The sequence below is a fragment of the Accipiter gentilis genome, chromosome 16 (genome assembly GCF_929443795.1).
Source record: "Accipiter gentilis chromosome 16, bAccGen1.1, whole genome shotgun sequence".
NCBI classification, from domain to species: Eukaryota; Metazoa; Chordata; class Aves; order Accipitriformes; family Accipitridae; genus Astur; species Astur gentilis.
The window spans coordinates 31,197,389-31,219,252 of NC_064895.1; the positions used below are offsets into that span (position 1 = coordinate 31,197,389).

The following is a 21,864-nucleotide window of genomic DNA, read 5'->3' on the forward strand; positions in this document are numbered from 1 at the left end:
GGTGTTAAGACTTGCACGTGATGGGCTCCAAGTTTGGCCCTGTTTTGTTTTATTTTTTTTTCTGGTTGGGGAGATGTAGGGTTTAGGGTTACTCCATGCGGGGCCCGGACGATAGAACACCAGTATGATGATTAATGTCGCCCCTTTATTGAGCTTAGCTGATCATTCTTATACAATTCTCTAAGTTGTTTAGAAGCTTTGATTGGCTGCTGCACGCAAGCATATGGTGTCCATGCGCGCAAGCATAAGCGGTGATTGGTTACATCGATACTGTCCACGCGTATAAACATAAGATACAGTTAGTTATACTCGCTCTGTACACGCACATACATGCAGGATATAATTGGCGATGTTAGAGCATGCAAAACTTGTCTTAGTCCAATTGGTTAAGGTAAGCCCCTGAATTGAGGTTGGCTGTGCCAAGTTCCCTTTATCGTGGAATGTGCACCTGTGTTTTTCTAATTGGGATCTTTCTTCTTCTGTCTTCTTGTTTGTTCTGTTCAGGGCCTTCAAAGGTGTCTGGAACGCTCTTGCGACCATGAGCTACTTTCAGGCCCAGTAACTAAGTTCCATATAATTGAACCCTACAGTGGACGGGGGCGGGGATTGTTTTTTTGTTGTTGTTTTTTGTTTGTTTGGTTTTTGGTTTTTTTAAATGACAGGCTGTAGGTGGACTCCAGATGGACTTTGTAGATGGAATCAAGACCTCTGGAGTTGTGAAGCTCTTGCTCTGCATCCAGGTGACTCGTTCAATATGTTTGTGGGTTTTTTTTTCAGACGTGGAGGGACAAGATGCGTCCCACAGAGCAATGGGGGAAGGCAGCAGAGCGCTGTAAGGAGGTGGGTCCGTGAGTGGGTTCGGAAGGAAGATGCGTCCGGTGGCTCTAAGACTGCTTTGCTTTGCTGTGTTTTGCAGTTTTCTTGCATTGTATTGGTCTGTATTTGCCTTTGCCTTGTGTTGTTTTGTTGTGTATTTGTATTGACTGTCATGTGAGACTGTCTCGCATTGCCTGGCCCTGCATAGTGTTTTGTACTGCAGTGCTCTGTACTTGTATGGATTGCCACCTGAGACTGCCTTGCCTTCTATGGTTCTGTATTGGTTTTGTATTGTTTTGGTCTGTACTTGTGTTGACTGTCATGTGAGAGTCTCATGCATTGGCCCTGTTCCATTTTGTCCGGTATGGCAGTGCTCTGAGTTGTTTTGCCTTGACCGAGGTAAGAGTACTGACTTGTATGGCATTATATTTGCATGTGAATTACATGGCTCTATGTTCATGTGTGTTTTGTATGGCATTGTAGAGGCAGCGTAGAAGGTTTAATGACTTTGGGCTCTTTGCATGCAAAGAGTTGAGGGGATCGGAATTGGACTGTGAACTAGCATTGAGTAAGGCAGGAACTGGGCAATGGTGTTCATCTTGTTTATGCGGATGCTTTGTGGCAGGCCTCTAGAACTGGTCAAGGCCTTGAGGTCTGAGTAGCAGCGTGATGGGTCTTGGAGCGATCGGTAACTTTGGGAGAGCTCTGTGTTTGTGATGCTCTGTTTTTTTTCAAGTGCCATGGAGGACACTGGTTGTGAGGATGTGTTATTTTTGGAATAGGTGGGAAGCAGGGTAGGGGAGCGGTGGAGGACTTGACTTCTCTCTCAAGGATGAAGTGTCTGTTGACAAGCTTTGTGTGTTGTTTTTGCAGGTGATGACAGGGCACGAGAGGTGCTTGAAGGAACCTTGCGTTTAGGTGACATGGCTGCTATGGAGGTTGGACTGTGACACGTGGCACTGTGAAAGCTCAGTATCGGGTTGAACATGCACAGATGGTGGAGATGATGGTGCGTGTTGAAACGTTGGTGTAACGGAAGGGCAGTTTGTGGGGAGGTTGGTTGGAAGGAGGTTGGGCTGGGGCCCAGGTTTTTGCAGGTATGGCGATTTTTGAGGCCCCTGCTGCCGCAGGCACAGGGTGACGGCCTCTCCAGGCCTGTGGGCGCTAGGATGGATGAGGTGAGAGTGAGGGTTGGCGTGCATGTCGTGTGAATGAGTGGTGTGTTGTGAATGTGTCTAACCTTGTAGGGTTATGTGGTTTAGACTTTTTGGGGTTTTTTCCCTTTCAGGTTGGATGTAGAGTTGAGATGTTTTTCAGGGAATTAGGAAAACAACCCAAAAACTTAGAATAAAAAACCCCAGCTGGGATCTGGGTTGGTTTTTGGTGTGTCCTCTCCTGCCCCATTTTGTTTCTTTTCCCTGGTCCCAGCTGCTCCATGAGGCAATTGTTGATCGGCAATGTTGATCGCCAATGTTTGGACTGGGGTCTGCCTCGGGCCCGGGCTTTCAAAGGCAGGGCGATTTCCCCCCCCCCCCCCAAGGCTCCCGGGAACGGCGTTCCTGTGGAGCGCTCCCCTGGAACCTGGTAATTGCCAGTCAGCGCAGGGAAATATGTTGTCTGGTGGATGGTCTTTGGAAGGCAGTTGAGGATTTTGTGGGCGAAGGGTGGGGGGAGTTGGACTAGATGGCCAGCATGGAGTAGGCCAGGGTTGTGAAGTGCGTGAGTGTAACTGTATTTGTCTGTGGTGGGTTTGTAAAAAAATATTTGGGTGCTCTTTGTAGTTTGTGACGTAATGAAATTTTTCAATTTCTGTCGAGGTGTGGAAGTGGACAGTCTGTCAAGATGAGCGGAGCTCACTCGTTTGCTGCCCGGGAACGGGGATCACGCAGGTAATGTCACCTCAGGGAGTAAAGCTTCTGGATGTGCAGTGACGGATGTAATGGGAGCGAGGAATGTGGAAAAGACCACTCCGTAGAGCATTGCAGGTACTAAATAGTGGCATTTCATCTTAAGGTAACGCTAGATTTTTGGAGTTTAAATGTATTTGTAAAAATAATGAGTAAAAGAGGACTAAACCTAATAATGTCAAATATTTGACGAGTGAGGCCGTACAGTCTTTTCTATATATTGTACAAAAAGAAGGTTGTAGAATTGGACTTTAAATACGGACATAGCTGAAAGTATGTGGAATGAGTAATGGACCAAATGAAGCACTAAGAACAAAATGAAAGAAAGACAGGTAATTAGGTGTCCTTGTGGGAATCCCAGTACTAATGGCAATCACAAAGGCAGATGCAGAGCGAAGCATGTGTCCATAGGTAAACTTAGCTGTAGAAGTGAGTGAAAGTGTCTGTTGGAATTAGGCATCCAAGGGCGAGTTGTAGATACCTTGAGGTAAATGTAGCTGCTGCTGGGTTAATGGAAAGGGGGTGCATTGCTGGCTCTAGTGATTGCACAACTTTGAAATTGGAGCTGTAGCTCCATAACCGTGAAATGGGCTCGGGCGCGGTGCGGCGCCGAAATGGGCTCGGGCGCGGTGCGGCGCCGAAATGGGCTCGGGCGCGGTGCGGCGCCGAAATGGGCTCGGGCGCGGTGCGGCGCCGAAATGGGCTCGGGCGCGGTGCGGCGCCGAAATGGGCTCGGGCGCGGTGCGGCGCCGAAATGGGCTCGGGCGCGGTGCGGCGCCGAAATGGGCTCGGGCGCGGTGCGGCGCCGAAATGGGCTCGGGCGCGGGTGTTAATTTTCTTAAAGGGGCTGAGGTACTGTGTAACTCTGAAATGGGCTCCATAAGTGGATAATATGGGGGTGGGTGTGTGTCTGTGTGGTGTTATTATGTATTTCACTGTCCCTGTTGTCCTTCCTGTTCTTCTCTTTCCCTGACCATTTGTGGTGCTCCCTACTGTTTTTATTCATGTCTTCTCTTTCTCTCTCCCATCTCCTGTGCTTTTCATAGTCTATCTCTTGTCATGATTATCGTCTGTCACGCTATCTTACTTCCTGCCCCATCATATCACGTTGTATCTATTCCTCCTGCTTTTTTCTCCATCTGTCCAGATCCCTGTCCCTTTTTTCTTCTATTGCTGTCCCTCTGCCCTGCTTCCTCTTGCTATCTTTTCTGTATTTCTCTCTTTCCATTTCCTCTTCCATCCTTTCTAACTGTATCCCCCTCTCCAGCTAGCTGTCTCTTCTCTTTTCTCTCTTTCTCCATGTCTTGCTCACAGTTGTTTTTTCCTCCAGTGCTGTCCTGCTCTGTCCCTTGTTTCTCACTCTCATTCTGTCATGCTCCCTGTGTCTTTTTTGAACTCCTCCATCTCTCTCCTGCAGCCTATCACTTTTTTTCCCTCTGCCATCCCTTTGTCCTTCTTCCAGTCGTTGTGTCTCGCTCCCTTTGTTCTCCCTCCCTGCCTTTTTTTCCTTTCTTGCTACATCTCTGTTCTGCTCCTTAGAACAGAATCAAATTGCATTGAATCAAATCGTGAAATTTGGAAAGGACCTCTAAGATCATTAAGTCCAACCATCAACCCAACAGCACCATGCCTGCTAAATCATGTCCCAAAGTACCACAGCTACGTGTGTTTTGAACACCTCCAGGGATGGTGACTCCATCACTACCCTGGGCAGCCTGTTCCAATGCCTGACAATCCTCTCAGTAAATGATTTTTTTCCTGATATCCAATCTAAACCTTCTCTGGTGCAACTTCAGGCCATTTTCTCTCGTCCTATTTCTAGTTACTTAATAGAAGAGACCAGTACCCACCTCGCTACAATCTCCTTTCAGGTAGTTGTAGAGAGCGATAAAGTCTCCCCTCAGCCTCCTTTTCTCCAGACTAAACCACCCCAGTTCCCTCAGCCGTTCCTCTTACGACAGCAGACAGGGTTCGTTTTACCTGAGCTTTTGTCTTTCCAATTTCCTTTCTCTATGACCTAACAAGATCCCTGCACTCCTCCCAGGTTGCCCACCCTTTCTTCCAGAGATGATAAACTCTCCTTTTGTTTCCTGACTCCTAGCATAAGCCCCCCGTTCAGCCAGGCCGGTCGTTTTCCTCGGCAATTCGACATTGCGACACGGGGGAATAGCCTGGTCCCGAGCTGTTAAGATTTCCTTCTTAAAGAACATCCGTCCCTCCTGGACTGTCTCCCAAAGGACTCTCTCAACCAGTGCCTCAACGAGGCCAAAGTTTGCCCTCTAGAAGTCCAGAGCGCTGGTTTTGCTAACCCCCTTCCTTGCCTCACCAAGAATTGAGAATTCTGTCATTTCACGGTTGCTAAGCCCAAGACGGCCTGTGACCATCACACCTCCCACTGGTCCTTCTGTGTTCGTAAACAATAGATTTAGTAGGCATTGGTGGGCTGTATGGACAGTAACGTTGAGATTTTTTTACGGAAATGATTGTAGGCTTGTGGCAGAGGCTGTTGAGGGGTGGTGAAGTGGATTTGAGTCTCTAAGCTGTTGAGCCTTGCATGTAATGGGCTTAAAGTTTGGCCCTGGGTTTTTTGGTGGTTTTTTTTGGTGTTTTTTTTTTTTTTTTTTTTAAATGGCTGGTTGTAGCTGGAGTACTGGTATTCCTAGATGGATTCAAGATCTCTGGAGTTGTTAAGCTCTTGCTCTGCATCCAGGCCGATTGGTTCAATATGGGGTTTTATTCAGATGCTGAGAGACGAGATGCGTGCCCCAGAGCAACAGAGGAGGGGAGGGGAGTGCTGTAAGGAGGTGGATCTGTGAGTGGAGTCGGAGGGAAGATTCGGTCGGTGGCTCTCTGACTAGCTGATAGGTTTTTTTTTTCTTTTATTGTTTTGAAGGTGCGAAGCAAGGAGTGAAGCGGGCCATCAGCACTGGAGGTGTCTTGTGCAAGGTGAGCTCTGACTACTGGCTTATAGGAACTGTTCCTTTGGAGGTGTTGCATTGTTGGCAAAGTTGGAATCATCCCTTGTTTGTCTTTGCAGGCAGTGCGCATGCTTTGATGTGGCAAGCTCTTGATGACAGAGTGGGGTAGTTGAGCGGCCAAGGTAGAGGAGAGGGAGTTGGGAATCCGTGCGGGTGGGCTGAGGTTTTGGGCGGCCTCTCAGCATGCATCTTCTGCTTTGGTTTTTGCAGGTGGGGCATGCAGCCTTAGAGGAGCCATGCCTCAGGCCAATGAGGAGTTTGAGAAGGTGAGGTGGTTGTGGGCTGAGTTGGTGTTGAATATCAAATATTACATGGTTGCTTGATTAAGCATTTATTTTTGTTTTGCAAGCGCAGTGCGGGCCACCTTTGGATTTGGATGAGTGTTCAAGGTGACCTGTGGATTAGGGAGGAGGAGAATGGGCCTGGTGAGTCTCACAACTACTATGCTAATTTTTTGTGTCTTGCTGTCTCAGGTACCATGAGTGATGATGGCCACAGGGTCTGACTCTGGAATGAATAGGTAAGCATAATGCTGTGTTGTGTGTGATTAAGAGTGGGGGGTGGGAAAGTAGTTGGTGTTGGCTGATGGGTTACTTCCTGCCTCTTCTGATTTTGAGAGGGTTTTTTTTTGTTTTGACTGCAGACAATGAAGAGGAACCTGGCGACTGCAGGATTGTCCCAGTTAGCCCATGTGACTTTTGCGGAGGATGGATTCGTACCCTTGGCCCTCTGAAAGTTAAGTTGAGGGACAGGGGCTGGGGAGCGGCTGGGAGGGAGGGACAAAGCTGGGAAGTGCCGGGAGGGGTTTTAAAGTGAGAGTAGAAGGGCAGGAGCCGTCCTGTTTGGGCAGGTGAAGGGCGCGGGTTGCTTTTCAGCCCAAGACCAGCGTGTGCCGGGCAGGGCAGTTCCGGCTTGTGTCTGTGGTGGTGTGTAGTTTGTGTAGTCTGTCTTGTGTGCCTTTGACCTTCTTCGGGTCTCGACACCATCATCAGTCTTTGTGCTCGGGGAGCCTGGCGTGTGCTTTGGGAGCAGTCCCTAGGGTCTCGAATGGCCTTACTCATCGGCACTGTGCAATCTGGTGCCGCTTGTCTTGCGCTCGGAGGTCTGAAGCGTCGATCGGCGTCGGAAGGTTCCCGCTGGTTCTCTTTTGCGGCACTCTTCTGGGCTGCTTTGGCAGCTTTCCTCCCTAGCTGTGTGTTGTCTTGGACTGGGAGTTCTTCCCTGCCTCTTGATGTTCCTAGGTCTTGATGACAGGGTTCTTGCGCGTCCATGATCTTGGTTTAGACAGTACCATCTTGTAACGGGCCGTTACTTTTGCCTCTTCTTCTTTGGGGTTGTTGTAGAGCCTCCTGGCTTTGTGGTCTTGGCCACTGTAGGTCATCTTGCCGGCTGCCAACTCCCGTCTGGGAGTCATTCTTCTTGCTGAGAGGTTTCTTTCTCTTTGAATCACCCTGTTGGTACCGTTCTGTGTTGTGCGTATTGTGTGCATGGGTGCGTTTGGTTTGGAGCTGCTCCGTCCGGGGATCTAGCGTTGGGTAGGTGGAACAGCAATAGGAGTCTATGGGTGAAATGTTGATTTGCCTTGATGGTTTAGGCAAGGGTTGTAAAGTCATCTGAGATTGTGTAGCCATCGGTGGGCTTTGTGGACAGCCACATTGATAGTGTTTTACTGAGGTGATTGGAGCTGTGTGGCATGGGCTGTTGAGGGGCAGTGAAGCAGATTTGAGTCTCTAAGGTCTTAGGTCTTGCATGGGAAGGGCTTGAAGTTAGGGCCTTCTTCTATTTTTTTTTTTTCCTTTTTCTAACATGGCAGGCTGTAGTTTCACTCCAGATGGTCTTTGTAGATGGAATCAAGACCTCTGGAATTGTGAAGGTCTTGCTCTGCAGCCAGGTGACTTGTTCAATATGATTTATTTTCAGATGCAGAGGGACAAGCTGCGTGCCCCAGAGTGATGGAGGAGGGGAGCAGAGCGTAAGAAGGTGGGTCCGTGAGAGGAATCGGAGGGAAGATGTGGCTGGTGGCACTAGGACTAGCTGAGCGGGTTCTTTTTTCCTTGTATTTGGAAGGTTGCAAGCAAGGAGCAAAGCGGGCCATGGGTAGCGGAGGTGACTCGGGAAAGGTGAGTCGTGACTACTGGGTTAAAGAAACTGTTCCTTTGGAGTGTTGTATTGTTGGCAGAGTTGAAAGCATCCCTTGTTTGTGTTTTTGCAGACGATACGCATGCCTTGAGGTGGCAAGCTCTTGATGACAGAGCGGGGTAGTTGAGCGGCCAAGGGAAAGGAGAGGGAGTTGCGAATCGGTCCGGGCAGGCTGCGGTTTCGGGCGGTCTCTCGGCATGCGTCTCTTGCTTTGGTTTTTGCAGGTGGTGCACGCGGCCTCGGAGGGGTGAAGCTGCACGGCGATGTGCAGTCTGAGGAGGTGAGGTGGTTGTGGGCTGGGTCAGTGTTGAATATCGAAGTATTAGGTAGTTGCTTGGTTAAGCGTTTACCTTTAGTTTTGCAGGTGCTGCGCGGGCCAGCTTTGGAATAGGATGAGACTTTGAGTTGAGCTGTGGCTGAGGGAGGAGGAGCATGGGGCCGGTGACTTCTCGCGAGTGCTGTGCTAATTCTGTGAGTCTTGCTGTCTGAGGTACCCTGAGAGATGATGGCCGCAGGGTGTGACCCTGGAAAGAGCAGGTAAGCATAACACTGTGGTGTGTGTGTGATTAAGTGGGCTTTTGGGAAAGCAGCTGGTGTTGGCTGAGGGGTTACTGCATCTACTGATTTTGCTGGTGGTGTTTTTTTATTTTTTTTTTGTCTTGACTGCAAGCGATTAAGAGGAACCTGGCGACTGCCGGACGGTCCCAGTTAGCCCATGTGATTTTTGCAGAGGCTGGATTCATACCCTTGCCCCTCTGAAAGTTAGGTTGAGGGACCCGGGCTGGGGAGTGGCTGGGAGGGAGGGACAGAGCTGGGAATTGCCAGGAGGGGTTTTAAAGTGAGAGTAGGAGGGCAGGAGTCCTGTTTGGGAAGATGAAGGGCATGGGTTGCTTTTCAGCCCAAGACCAGCGCGTGCTGGGCAGGGCAGTTCCGGCCTGTGTCTGTGGTGGTGTGTAGTTTGTGAAGTGTGTCTTGTGTGCCTTTGACCTTCTTCGGTGGGGGGGCAGGGAATCGCCTCTCGGGGACTAGCTGGGTCTCGGTCGGCAGGTGGTGAGCAATTGCTCTGTGCATCATTTGTACATTCCAATCCTTTTATTACTACTGTTGTCATTTTATTAGTGTTATCATTATTAGTTTCTTCTTTTCTGTTCTATTAAACCGTTGTTATCTTAACCCAGGAGTTCTACTTCTTTTGCCGATTTCCTCCCCCATCCCACTGGATGGGGGGGGAGAGAGTGAGTGAGCGGCTGCGTGGTGCTTAGTTGCTGGCTGGGGTTAAACCACGACAGTCCATGTTGGTGCCCAATGTGGGGCACGAAGGGTTGAGATAACGACAAACCTGACCAGAGCTTGTTAAAACAAATTTGGTCCAAGCGTTCATTATGTTGATTTAGGTGTTCTTAGAGTTGTTGCTCTGGCTTTTAAAGCTCTGTTATCTATCACCTCGCTTGCTGTATATAGTTCCTCTTTTACTGCTTATCCGTGGGAGGTGGATTAAGGTTTTCGCTTTGATGTATGGTATGACACTGGTTTATGGTATGATAAAGTCATCGGCTGTGGGATTAATCCGGTATTTGCACTTAGCATTGTCACCTTTATATGATGGGAGCCACCTGTGGGAAACTATTACTAATTATACCTTTTACCTTTCCTCCATGGAAAACCAGTCTCTGGGTGGGGTACCTTTCTTCCCCTCTCCTTTCTCCTTCAGTCTGGTTCCTATGGTGTTTGAGAATTTTGAAAAATTGGAATACTCCTGGGGTGTTGGGACTAGCACGGTCCTAGCCCTACTGCTAGGAATTAGCATACTTCTGAATGTGGTTCAGCTCTCGTTTAAGGTTAAACAGCTATTTAAGAAGATCACCCAGAGATGTGCCCCCAGGCTAGATAATTATGAGTGTCAGGGTGTGTAGGGTAGTATGGGCAAGTACCTAGAAAAGTGGGCACCTCCAATGTTTTGGAAATTCACCCCTGAACAAGTGCAGGATCCAGAAGAACTAGTAAAATATTTGGAAAAGGTATGCTGTCACCCCGGCAGCTCCAGAGAGATACAAATCACTGCAACATGCTGGGGCCTCGCCCATGCCTATCGAGCCCTGTTCGACACTACTTGGTACCCTCAAGGGGAAGAGAAAGTCTCTAGGCCTAACAACAAAACGATGAGCACCGCGGCCACCCAAACCTCGGCAATGGGCGCTGCGGCCCCTCTAGGCCTGGCAAGGAGCATTGCAGGCACCCAGACCTTGGCGACAGGCACCGTGACCCCTCCAGCCCCGGCGACGAGAACTCGGGCTACCCAAACCTCAACAACAGGCACTGCAGCCCCTCCAGCCCCGGCAATGAGCACAGCAGCTACCCAAACCTTGGCAACAAGCCCTCTAGCCCCACGGATGAGCACTGCTGCTACCCAAACCTCGGTGACAGACACTGCGGTTATCCAGAACCCGACGAGCGATACTGCAACTGAACCAGAGGACCAACCTGGACCAGTATCAGTTGCCCCCGTACAGAAAAGGAAATATACAAAAAAATCAGTTCGCTGAGCGAAGGATGAAGATGAACCAAGGCCATCACGGGAACCGGAGGAAGAGGCAGAACCAGAGGTAATAACCCGGTCCCTATCCTTGAGTAAGTCGCAGGATTTGCGAAAAGATTTTGGCCGCCATATAGGTGAGCATATTATCACCTGGCTCCTCCAATGCTGGGACAATGGGGCTAATAGCTTGGAATTAGAAGGTAGGGAAGCCAAGCAGCTGGGATCGCTTGCCAGGGCAGGTGGCATTGACAAGGCAATTGGAAAAGGGACACAGGCCATCAGCCTCTGGAGATGACTACTGTCAAGTGTGAAGGAGAGGTACCCCTTTAAGGAAGATGTTATATGTCAATCAAGCAAGTGGACCACCATGGAAAAAGGGCATTCAATATCTGAGGGAATTAGCTGCGCTAGAGACAATTCATCGTGACCCAGACAACCCACAATTACCCAAAGATCCAGATGAAGTTCAATGCACACGACCCTTGTGGTGGAAGTTTGTATGGAGCGCACCATTGTCCTATGCCAACTCACTGGCAATAATGGCCTGGAAAGACGAAGAGGCACTGACAGTGCATGAAGTGGCTTGCCAACTCCGTCGATATGAAGAAAATCTCTCCTTCTCCCTACATGCCTGCATTTCGGCTGTGGAGAATCTGTCTGAGGATTTCCAGCAATTCAAAGACGACATGTCCTACTCCACACTTGTAAGGACCAATGTCTCAGCTATTAGGAGTGAGCGTTCTTCTGCCCAAGAGAGAGAATATAGAAGATGCACACCACGAGGTGCCCTGTGGTTTTACCGATGTGATCATAGAGAGGACATGAGGAAATGGGACGGAAAACCTACCTCGGTCCTAAATGCACGGGTACGTGAGCTGCGAGGAAAAAACACCACAAAAGGGGATTCTACCAGGAAAAATGCCACTCCAGTTTCCAAACAGAGTAGAAGGGCTGATTTTATTTCCGATCCTCTTGAAGGGAATTCTGAGCCAATTTTACGAGAAGTGAATACTGAATACTCTGACCAGAATTAGAGGGGCCCTGCCTCCAGCCAGGTGGAGGAAAGGGATAACCGGGTCTATTGGACTGTGTGGATTCGATGGCCTGGCACGTCAGACCCACAGGAGTATAAGGCTCTAGTAGACACTGGCGCACAGTGCACTCTAATGCCATCAAGTTATAAAGGGACAGAACCCATTTGTATTTCTGGTGTGACAGGGGGATCCCAAGAGTTAACTGTATTGGAAGCTGAAGTAAGCCTGGCTGGAAATGAATGGCAGAAACACCCCATTGTGACTGGTCCAGAGGCTCCGTGCATCCTTGGCATAGACTATCTCAGGAGGGGGTATTTTAAGGACCCGAAGGGGTATCGATGGGCTTTCGGTGTAGCTGCCTTGGAGACGGAGGGCACTGAACAGTTGTCTACCCTGCCTGGTCTCTCTCAAGACCCTTCGATTGTGGGGTTGCTGAAGGTTGAAGAACAAGTGCCAATTGCTACCATGACGGTGCACCGGCGGCAATATCGCACCAACTGAGACTCTCCGATTCCCATCCACAAATTGATTCGCCAACTGGAGGGCCAAGGAGTGATCAGCAAAACTCGCTCACCCTTTAATAGTCCTATATGGCCAGTGCGGAAGTCTAATGGGGAATGGAGATTAACAGTTGACTATTGCGGCCTGAATGAAGTTACCCCGCCGCTGAGCGCTGCCGTTCCAGATATGCTAGAACTTCAATACGAGCTAGAGTCAAAGGCAGCCAAGTGGTATGCCACAATTGACATTGCTAATGCGTTTTTCTCAACCCCTCTGGCAGCAGAGTGTCGCCCACAATTTGCCTTTACTTGGAGGGGTGTCCAGTACACTTGGAATCGATTGCCCCAGGGGTGGAAACACAGCCCCACCATTTGCCATGGACTAATCCAGACTGCACTGGAAAAAGGTGAAGCTCCAGAACACCTGCAATACATTGATGACATCATTGTATGGGGCAACACAGCAGAAGAAGTCTTTGAGAAAGGGAAGAAAATAATCCAAATCCTTCTGAAAGCCGGTTTCGCCATAAAAGAAAGTAAGGTCAAGGGACCTGCACAGGAGATCCAGTTTTTGGGAATAAAATGGCAAGATGGATGTCGTCAGCTCCCAATGGACGTGATTAACAAAATAGCAGCTATGTCTCCCCCAACTAACAAAAAGGACACACAGGCCTTCTTAGGTGTCGTGGGGTTTTGGAGAATGCATATTCCAAATTACAGTTTGATTGTAAGCCCTCTCTATCAAGCGACCAGGAAGAAGAATGATTTTAAATGGGGCCCCGAACAACAACAAGCCTTCGAACAAATTAAATGGGAGATTGTTCAGCCGTAGCTCTTGGACCAGTCCAGACAGGACAAGATGTTAAAAATGTGCTCTCCACTGCAGCTGGGGTGAATGGCCCTACCTGGAGCCTTTGGCAGAAAGCACCTGGGGAAACCCGAGGCCGACCCCTGGGGTTTTGGAGTTGAGGATATCGAGGATCCAAGGCTCGCTCTACTCCGACTGAAAAAGAGATACTGGCAGTGTATGAAGGAGTTCGAGCTGCCTTGGAAGCGGTTGGTACTGAGACACAGCTCCCCTTAGCACCTCGACTGCCAGTGCTGGGCTGGATGTTCAAAGGGAGGGTCTCTACACATCACGTGACTGACGCCACGTGGAGTAAGTGGATCGCACTGATCACACAGCGGGCTCGCATAGGAAACCCCAGTCGCCCAGGAATTTTAGAAGTGATCACGGACTGGCCAGAAGGCAAAGATTTTGGGATGTCACCAGAGGAGGAGGTGGCACATGCTGAAGAGGCCCCGCAGTATAAAAAACTGTCAGAAAATGAGAGGCAATATGCCCTGTTCACTGATGGGTCCTGTCGCATTGTGGGAAAGCATCGAAGGTGGAAGGCTGCTGTATGGAGTCCTACACGACAAGTTGCAGAAACTGCTGAAGGAGAAGGTGAATCGAGTCACTTTGCAGAGGTGAAAGCCATCCAGCTAGCATTCTAGCGTTAGACATTGCTGAAAGAGAAAAGTGGCCAGTGCTCTATCTCTATACTGACTCATGGACGGTGGCAAATGCCCTGTGGGGGTGGCTACAGCAACGGAAGCAGAGCAACTGGCAGCGCAGAGGTAAACCCATTTGGGCTGCCGCACTGTGGCAAGATATTGCGTCCTGGCTAGAGAATCTGGTTGTAAAAGTATGTCATGTAGATGCTCATGTACCCAAGGGTCGGGCCACTGAGGAACATCGAAACAACGAACAGGTGGATCAGGCTGCCAAGATTGAAGTGGCTCAGGTGGACCTAGACTGGCAACATAAGGGTGAGCTATTTATGGCTCGGTGGGCCCATGATACTTCAGGCCATCAGGGAAGAGATGCAACATATAGATGGGCTCGAGGTCGAGGGGCGGACCTGACCATGGACACTATCGCGCAGGTTATCCATGAATGTGAAACATGTGCTGCAATTCAGCAAGCCAAGCGGTTAAAGCCCCTGTGCTATGGAGGGCGATGGCTGAAATATAAATTTGGGGAAGCCTGGCAGATTGACTGTATCACACTCCCACAAACTCGCCAAGGCAAGCGCTATGTGCTGACAATGGTGGAAGCAACCACCGGATGGCTGGAAACGTATTCTGTACCCCATGCCACTGCCTGGAACACTATCCTGGGCCTTGAGAAGCAGGTCTTGTGGCGACATGGCACCCCAGAAAGAGTTGAGTCAGACAATGGGACTCATTTCCAAAACAACCTCATAGACACCTGGGCCAAAGAGCATGGCATTGAGTGGGTGTATCATATTCCCTATCATGCACCGGCCTCTGGGAAAATCCAGCGATACAATGGACTGTTAAAGACTACACTGAGAGCAATGGGGGGTGGAACCTTCAAACATTGGGATATACACACTTAGCAAAAGCCACCTGGTTAGTCAACACCAGAGGATCTGCCACTCGGAGTGGCCCTGCCCAATCAGAATTTTTACATACTGTAGAAGGGGATAAAGTCCTTTGTCGTGGTTTAACCCCAGGCAGCAACTAAATACCACGCAGCCGCTCACTCACTTCCCCCATCCAGTGGGAGGGGGGAGGAAATCGGGGAAAAAAAGTAAAACTCCTGGGTTGAGATAAGAACAGTTTAATAGAACAGAAAAGAAGAAACTAATAATGATAATGATAACACTAATAAAATGACAACAGTAGTAATAAAAGGATTGGAATGTACAAATGATGCACAGGGCAGTAGCTCACCATCTGCCAACTGACACCCCGCCAGTCCCTGAGCAGCCATTCCCTGCCCTCCCCCACTTCCCAGTTCCTAAACTAGATGGGACGTCACATGGTATGGAATACACCGTTGGCCAGTTTGGGTCAGGTGCCTTGGTTGTGTCCTGTGCCAACTTCTTGTGCCCTGGCTGGCCATGAGAAGCTGAAAAATCCTTGACTATAGTCTAAATAATACTGAGCAACAACTGAAAACATCAGTGTTATCAACATTCTTTGCATGCTGAACTCAAAACATAGCCCTGTACCAGCTACTAGGAAGACAGTTAGCTCTATCCCTGCTGAAACCAGGACATCCCTGTAGTGCACATGAAAAATATGTTCGGGAAAACAGTCTGGGTTACTCCTGCCTCAGGCAAAGGTAAACCCATTTGTGGGATTGCTTTTGCTCAAGGGCCTGGGTGCACTTGGTGGGTGATGCGAAAAGATGGAGAAGTCCGATATGTGCCTCAAGGGGATTTGATTTTAGGTGAAAATAGCCAGAATTAAACTGTATGATATTAGTTGCTATATAACCCTGCTACTGTATGTTATCATTACGATAATTGTTATATGCTATACCCATAGTACTATAGTAAGACTCACTTGGATCAAGCAAGAAAGAACTGCGATAAAACTGAGCAAAATGCAGTAGTGATGGAACCAGAGCTGACTCCAGCATGCAACAATCCAACGGTGCACACCATCCTCCTGCTGCGTCAAATGTCAGCTGCTCGTCCCACCGCACTGAAGCCCAATTCTGCTCTACTGACTGAGAGGACGTTGCACCATTCCTCCTGCCTAGACAGACTGGTATGACAGATGGAGCCCAGAGTCAGAAACTAATTGAACTCAACAAATGTTTTATGAACATAACTCATGAACTAAAGGAATGATATCACTCTGTGTGTATACATATATATATATATGTCTCATTGTTCATATGTCTTAAAGGGACGGAAAGGTGGTGATGATTAATCAGGACGTAACTAAAGGTATGGTAACTGAGCATGACGTCAATGGTATAGAATAAGGGGTGGATACTGTCCTGGTTTCAGCTGGGATAGTTAACTGTCTTCCTAGTAGCTGGTACAGGGCTATGTTTTGAGTTCAGCACATGAAGAATGTTGATAACACTGATGTTTTCAGTTGTTGTTGCGCAGTAGTGTTTAGACTAAAGTCAAGGATTTTTCAGCTTCTCATGCCCAGCCAGGGCACAAGAAGTTGGCACAGGACACAGCCAGGGCACCTGACCCAAACACCCAATACACCTGACCAACGGTGTATTCCATACCATGTGACGTCCCATCTAGTTTTAGGAACTGGGAAGTGGGGGGGCAGGGAATCACTGCTCAGGGACTAGCTGGGTGTCGGTCAGCGGGTGGTGAGCAATTGCCCTGTGCATCATTTGTACATTCCAATCCTTTTATTACTACTGTTGTCATTTTATTAGTGTTATAATCATTATTAGTTTCTTCTTTTCTGTTCTATTAAACTGTTCTTATCTCAACCCAGAAGTTTTACTTTTTCTCCTGATTTCCTCCCCCATCCCACTGGATGGGGGGGGGGGGGGGAAGTGAGTGAGCGGCTGCGTGGTGCTTAGTTGCTGGCTGGGGTTAAACCATGACACACCTCCAGGGATGGTGACTCCATCGCTACCCTGGGCAGCCTGTTCCAATGCCTGACAACCCTGTCAGTCAATGATTTTTTTCTGATATCCAATCTAAACCTTCTCTGGCGCAACTTCAGGCCATTTTCTCTCATCCTATTTCTAGTTACTTGATAGAAGAGACCAGTACCCACCTCGCTACACTCTCCTTTCAGGTAGTTGTAGAGAGCGATAAGGTCTCCCCTCAGCCTCCTTTTCTCCAGACTAAACCACCCCAGTTCCCTCAGCCGTTCCTCATCAAACTTACGCTCCAGGCCCCTCACCAACTCGGTTGCCCTTCTCCGGACGCGTTCCAGCAACTCACCATCTTTCCCGTAGCAAGGGGCCCAAAACTCAACGCAGTACTCGAGGTGTGGCGTCACCAGTGCCGAATACAGGGGAACAATTACCTCCCTGCTCCCGCCGGCCACACTATTTCCGATACAGGCCAGGATGCCACTGGCCTTCCTGGCCACCTGGGCACACTGCTGGCTCATATTCAGCCGGCTGTCAACCAGCACCCCCAGGTCTTTCCCTGCTGGGCAGCTTTCCAGCCACTCTTCCCCAAGCCCATAGCGCTGCACGGGGTCGCCGCGACTGAAGCGTAGGACCCGGCACTCTGCCTCGCTGACCTTCATACAGCTGGCCTCGGCTCATCGATCCAGACTGTCCAGATATCTGCATAGAGCCTTCCTACCCTCAAGGAGATCGACCCTGCCTCTCAAGTTGGTGTCGTCTGCAAACTTGCTGAGGAGGCACTCGGTCTCCTCGTCCAAATCGTCGATAAAGGCGTTAAGCAGAACCGGGCCCAACACCGAGCCCTGGGGAACACCACTAGCGACCTGCCGCCAACCGGATTTAACCCCATTCCCCGCAACCCTCTGGGCTCGTCCATCCAGCCGGTTTTTCACCCAGCAAAGAGTACGCTTGTCTAAGCCAGGAGACGACAGCTTCTCGAGGAGTATGCCATGAGAGACGGTATCAAAGGCCTTGCTGCAGTCAAGGTAGGTGACATCCACAGCCTTTCCCTCATCCACTAGGTGGGTCACCTGGTCATAGAAGGAGATCGGGTTGGTCAAGCAGAACCTGTCTTTCGTAAACCCACGCTGACCAGGCCCAATCCCCTGCTTGTCCCAGACTTGCCACGTGAGCGCTCTCAAGGCAAACCGTTCCATAATCTTCCCCGGTACCGAGGTCAGGCTGACAGGACCATAGTTCCCCGGATCCTCCCTCCGACCCTTCTTGTAAATGGGCGTCAGACTGGCAAGCCTCCAGTCCTCTGGGACCTCCCCTGTTGACCAGGATCGCCAAGAGATGATGGAGAGCAGCTTGGGAAGCACCTCTGCCAGTTCCCTCTGGCCTCTTAGATGGATTCCATCTGGTCCCATAGATTTGTGAGCATACAGATGGCGTAGTAGGTCACTAACTATTTCCTCCCGGATTAATGGATTAAGGGGGGTGTGTGTGTGTATTCTGCTCTTCATCCTCACCTTCCAGCTCAGGAGGCAAGAGTACCCTGAGGATAACTGGTCTCCCTCTTAAAGACTAAGGCAAAGAAGGCATTAAGTACCTCAGCCTTTTCCTCATCTCTGGTGGCAACGTTCCCTTCTGTATCCCTTAAAGGATAGATATGCTCCTTGGGATTCTTTTGACCGTTAATGTATTTGTAAAAACATTTTTTGTCGTCTCTTACGACAGCGTACAGGGTTCGTTCTAGCTGAGCTTTTGTCTTTCTAATTTCCTTTCTCTATGACCTAACAAGATCCCTGCACTCCTCCCAGGTTGCCCGCCCTTTCTTCCAGAGATGATAAACTCTCCTTTTGATTCCCGACTCCTAGCAAAAGCCCCCCGTTCATCCAGGCCGGTCGTTTTCCTCGGCAATTCGACTTGCGGCACGGGGGAATAGCCTGGTCCCGAGCTGTTAAGATTTCCTTCTTAATGAATGTCCGTCCCCCCTGGACCCCTTTGCCCTTCAGGACCGTCTCCCAAGGGACTCTCTCAACCAGTGCCTCAACGAGGCCAAAGTTTGCCCTCTGGAAGTCCAGAGCGCTGGTTTTGCTAACCCCCTTCCTTGCCTCACCAAGAACTGAGAATTCTGTCATTTCACGGTCGCTAAGCCCAAGACGGCCTGTGACCATCACACCTCCCACCAGTCCTTCCCTGTTTGTAAACAATAGATCTAGCAAGGCTCCTCCCCTGGTCGGCTCACCTACCACCTGTGTCGGGAAGTTATCTTCCACACGCTCCAGGAACCTCCTAGACTGTTTACTCTCAGCTGTGGCATATTTCCAGCAGACGTCTGGACACTTGAAGTCCCCCACGAGAACAAGGGCACGCGATTCTAAGACTACTGCCAGCCGCTTGTAGAACGATTCATCCGTCACTTCGACCCGGTCGGGCGGTCTGTAACAGACTCCCAGCACAATATCTGCCTTATCGGCCTTCCGTCTCATCCTCACCCATAAGCACTCCGCCTTGTCATCACACTCGGGTAGCTCTGTACAGTCCAAACCCTGCCTAACGTAGAGAGCCACCCCGCCACCTCTTCTACCTTGCCTATCCCTTCTGAAGAGCTCGTAGCCATCCGTCACAGCACTCCGCTCACGGGAGGCGTCCCACCGTGTTTCTGTGATGGGGACTAAGTCATATGTATCGTGCCGCACGATGGCTTCCAGCTCCTCCCGTTTATCGCCCACGCTGCGTGCGTTGGCATAGATGCATTCGAGCTGGCCTATCGAATCCACCCCTAACGTCGGAACAACGCTGCCCCCAGGCTCATCTCTGGTGCACCTAGTGTTATCCCTTACCCCCTTCAACCCTAGTTTAAAGCCCTCTCTATGAGCCCCGCCATCTCACGAGTGAGGATTCTTTAACCCCTTTCAGATAGCCAGATACCATCTGTCGCTAGCAAGCCCGGTGCCCTGTAAACCTCCCCATGATCAAAAAACCCCAAATGCCACTGATGGCACCAGCCTCTGAGCCACGTAATCACCAGGTGTGGTTTCCTGTTCCTTTCAGTATATTTCCCTGCCACTAAGGGATTGAGGAAAACACTACCTGTGCTCCTTCCACTAATTGCCCCAGTGCCCTGCCAGCCGCTTGTAGAATGATTCATTCGTCTCTTCGACCTGGTCAGGCGGTCTATTACAGACTCTCAGCACCATATCCGCCTTCCCTCTCCTCCTCATCCTGTGGGATGGGTCAGGACTGCATATTGGGCCCTCTGTCCCCCTCAGAAGGGACTCGCCTATGACAATTACCCTCCTTTTTCTTTTTTTCGGGGGCTTTGGGAATGCGTGGGGCTGCCTGACTGAGCCTAGGCGCCTCCCTGGATAGGGCTTCACCTACACCCTGATCTTCATTGACCTGGTCCTCAAGTTCCAGAGCCACGCTCCTGTTGCGTAGGGGCAACTGGGAAGGTGAGGGAGACCGGGAGGGGACTTGCCTGCCTCCCCGAGCAGGGACCTGTATCCGGTCCCCTCCTGCCCGGTGGCGAGGGGGCAGGGGAACCTCCACTTCTTGCGGAGCCTCCATCTGCTGCCTCTGCCCCAGGGATGGTAGGGTGTGGGTCCACCAATCTATCTCCCTCTCACACTCCCTGATACTCCTCAACCTTTCCACTTCCTCCTTCAGCTCTGCCACCAGGCTGAGCAGATCATCTACCTGGTCACATCTCACACAAGAGGTGTCCCCGCTGCCCTCCGGCATCACTGATAGACTTGGGCACTCCTCGCAGCCAGATACCCGGACAGCTGCACCTTTACATGGGAGCTCAGTCTGCGTCACCACATTTTTCTTAGCGATGGCTTTCACCTCAGTGGCAGCGATACCGGGGTCTCCTCCTGAGGACGATGCCCACCGCTTCAGTAGCCTGCTTGAGCTGGGAGGGGGCTGCACCCTGCCCACACAAACTGCCGCACAAACCGCCACACCACGGCACACCTTTCTGACGCACCACGCCCTGCTTGCCACGCTCCTGGTCGCTGGCGCTCCTTGGGGCCATTTAAATCTCCCACGGTTGCCGCTGGCAATGCTCACGCCGCGTCAGCCTCTCTCGCGAGAGCTGCCGGCTCTACACGGTCCCTCTGCTCTTCCCCGGGGCTCCTGGGCCACGGGAACCTCCCAGTCTGCCTCAATCTAGCGCTTAGCCGCCAACTTACCATTGCGTCTGCTGGCCTCGCCGTTGACCGATGTGATTTTAATAACTACATTGTTATTGCATTTAACGAGCTAATTTCCTACCTAGTTTAGCGACACATGTGTCTTTTTCTGTCTATGCCTCAGAAAAATTAAGATTAACTCCTTAGCTGGTCATGTTGCCGATGCAATAGTTGTAGCTGTAGCACAGGAGCAAGTAGTGTCATTTCCTGGGGGGGGGGGGGGTACTTTCTCTGTTCAGGGTCTCATTTGCTGTAAATTTAAGGCAGGTGAGAACAGTGCTGCTGCCCCTCCAGCTGACTTTATAACTGCTGGTGTTTTGCCCTTCCCCTTTCCCAGGGGATTGTGCTAAGGGTGGTGGGCGGGGTCTCGGGGGTATTTGAGCCACAGCCTCTGCTGAGGGAGCTCATTGTGCTCCTGGGTTTCTCTGGTGTTGGTGCTCAGCTCTTCCTTGAGTGCTTTGCAGCTTTTGAGCTGGCTCAGCCCTTTGGGAGGAGGTGTTTGCCTGAGGTGTGAGCTTCAGGACCAGTCAAGGTTCAGCAGCATGTGTGGTAGAAAGTATTGTTTGTATGCAGCTGCTTTTTTTTCTTTCCCCTTTCTTTTTTTTCAGGTCAGTAGTTTTGTTTTGAGTGTTCAGGGGTAGAAAGATAGTTTAATAGTATGCATTGTTTGTTTTTAATTCTTCATGTGTTTTGTTTCCCTGGAATTCCCAACTTATTTGAAAATGGAACCTTGGTTTTTTCACCAGTTCTGCTGTATGCTGTGTATGTTGATGGTATCTTTCTTAACGGGACCGATGGTGACATTGTTTAGCAGGGGTTAGGGTGAGCATCTTGAATGCATTTGTATATGGAGTTTTAGTACTACTGATGAAAGCAGAAGGGCAGTGAGGCACAGTGCTTTCAGGGTTTGGGATGCCTTTCCTCCTTGCCCACAGAATGCCACATTGTCCCTAGAATCTTTGCAGCTTGTGGCAGGCCCCTTGTAGATTACAAGCCTTGGGACTTGACTTTATTTTGTGGGCATGGAGCAGAGCTCAGAGTCTCTGGGGAGCTGTAGGTTAGGAGGTTTCCCCAGAGTGGAACTGCTGTTGCAGATGATCCCAGGTGAGTTTACCTACTGTGGATTACCTAGTTGGAGCCCCTGGTGAAGGTAAACCTCATGCATGACCCCCCCAGCCTGTGCATGTTCTTGTGCATGTATCTTACCACCGCGAATTATCCATCTAACCCACCTTCCCTGTGAGTTTTTTCCCATGCCGATTGCTGGGGGTGTCACCCCCTTCCCCCCACCCGCCGTGTATCCCTGAAGTTCCATGTTTTCTTGGTGTCATTGGTGGTTGCTCCCCCCGCAAACTGAGGTGGTGTGGCTTCAGCTGACCCTGTCCTGCATGA

At 50.2% G+C, this 21,864-nt stretch overlaps 1 long non-coding RNA gene across 1 annotated transcript; it reads left to right on the forward strand.

The window, feature by feature from the left end:
* Positions 1-1,693: 1,693 nt before the first annotated feature.
* Positions 1,694-6,437, forward strand: LOC126046498 (uncharacterized). The gene is made up of 7 exons (XR_007508344.1): positions 1,694-1,825; positions 2,634-2,801; positions 5,617-5,669; positions 5,761-5,823; positions 5,912-5,967; positions 6,175-6,221; positions 6,345-6,437. It is a non-coding gene; the product is annotated as an uncharacterized LOC126046498 (long non-coding RNA).
* The last annotated feature ends 15,427 nt before the right edge of the window (positions 6,438-21,864 follow it).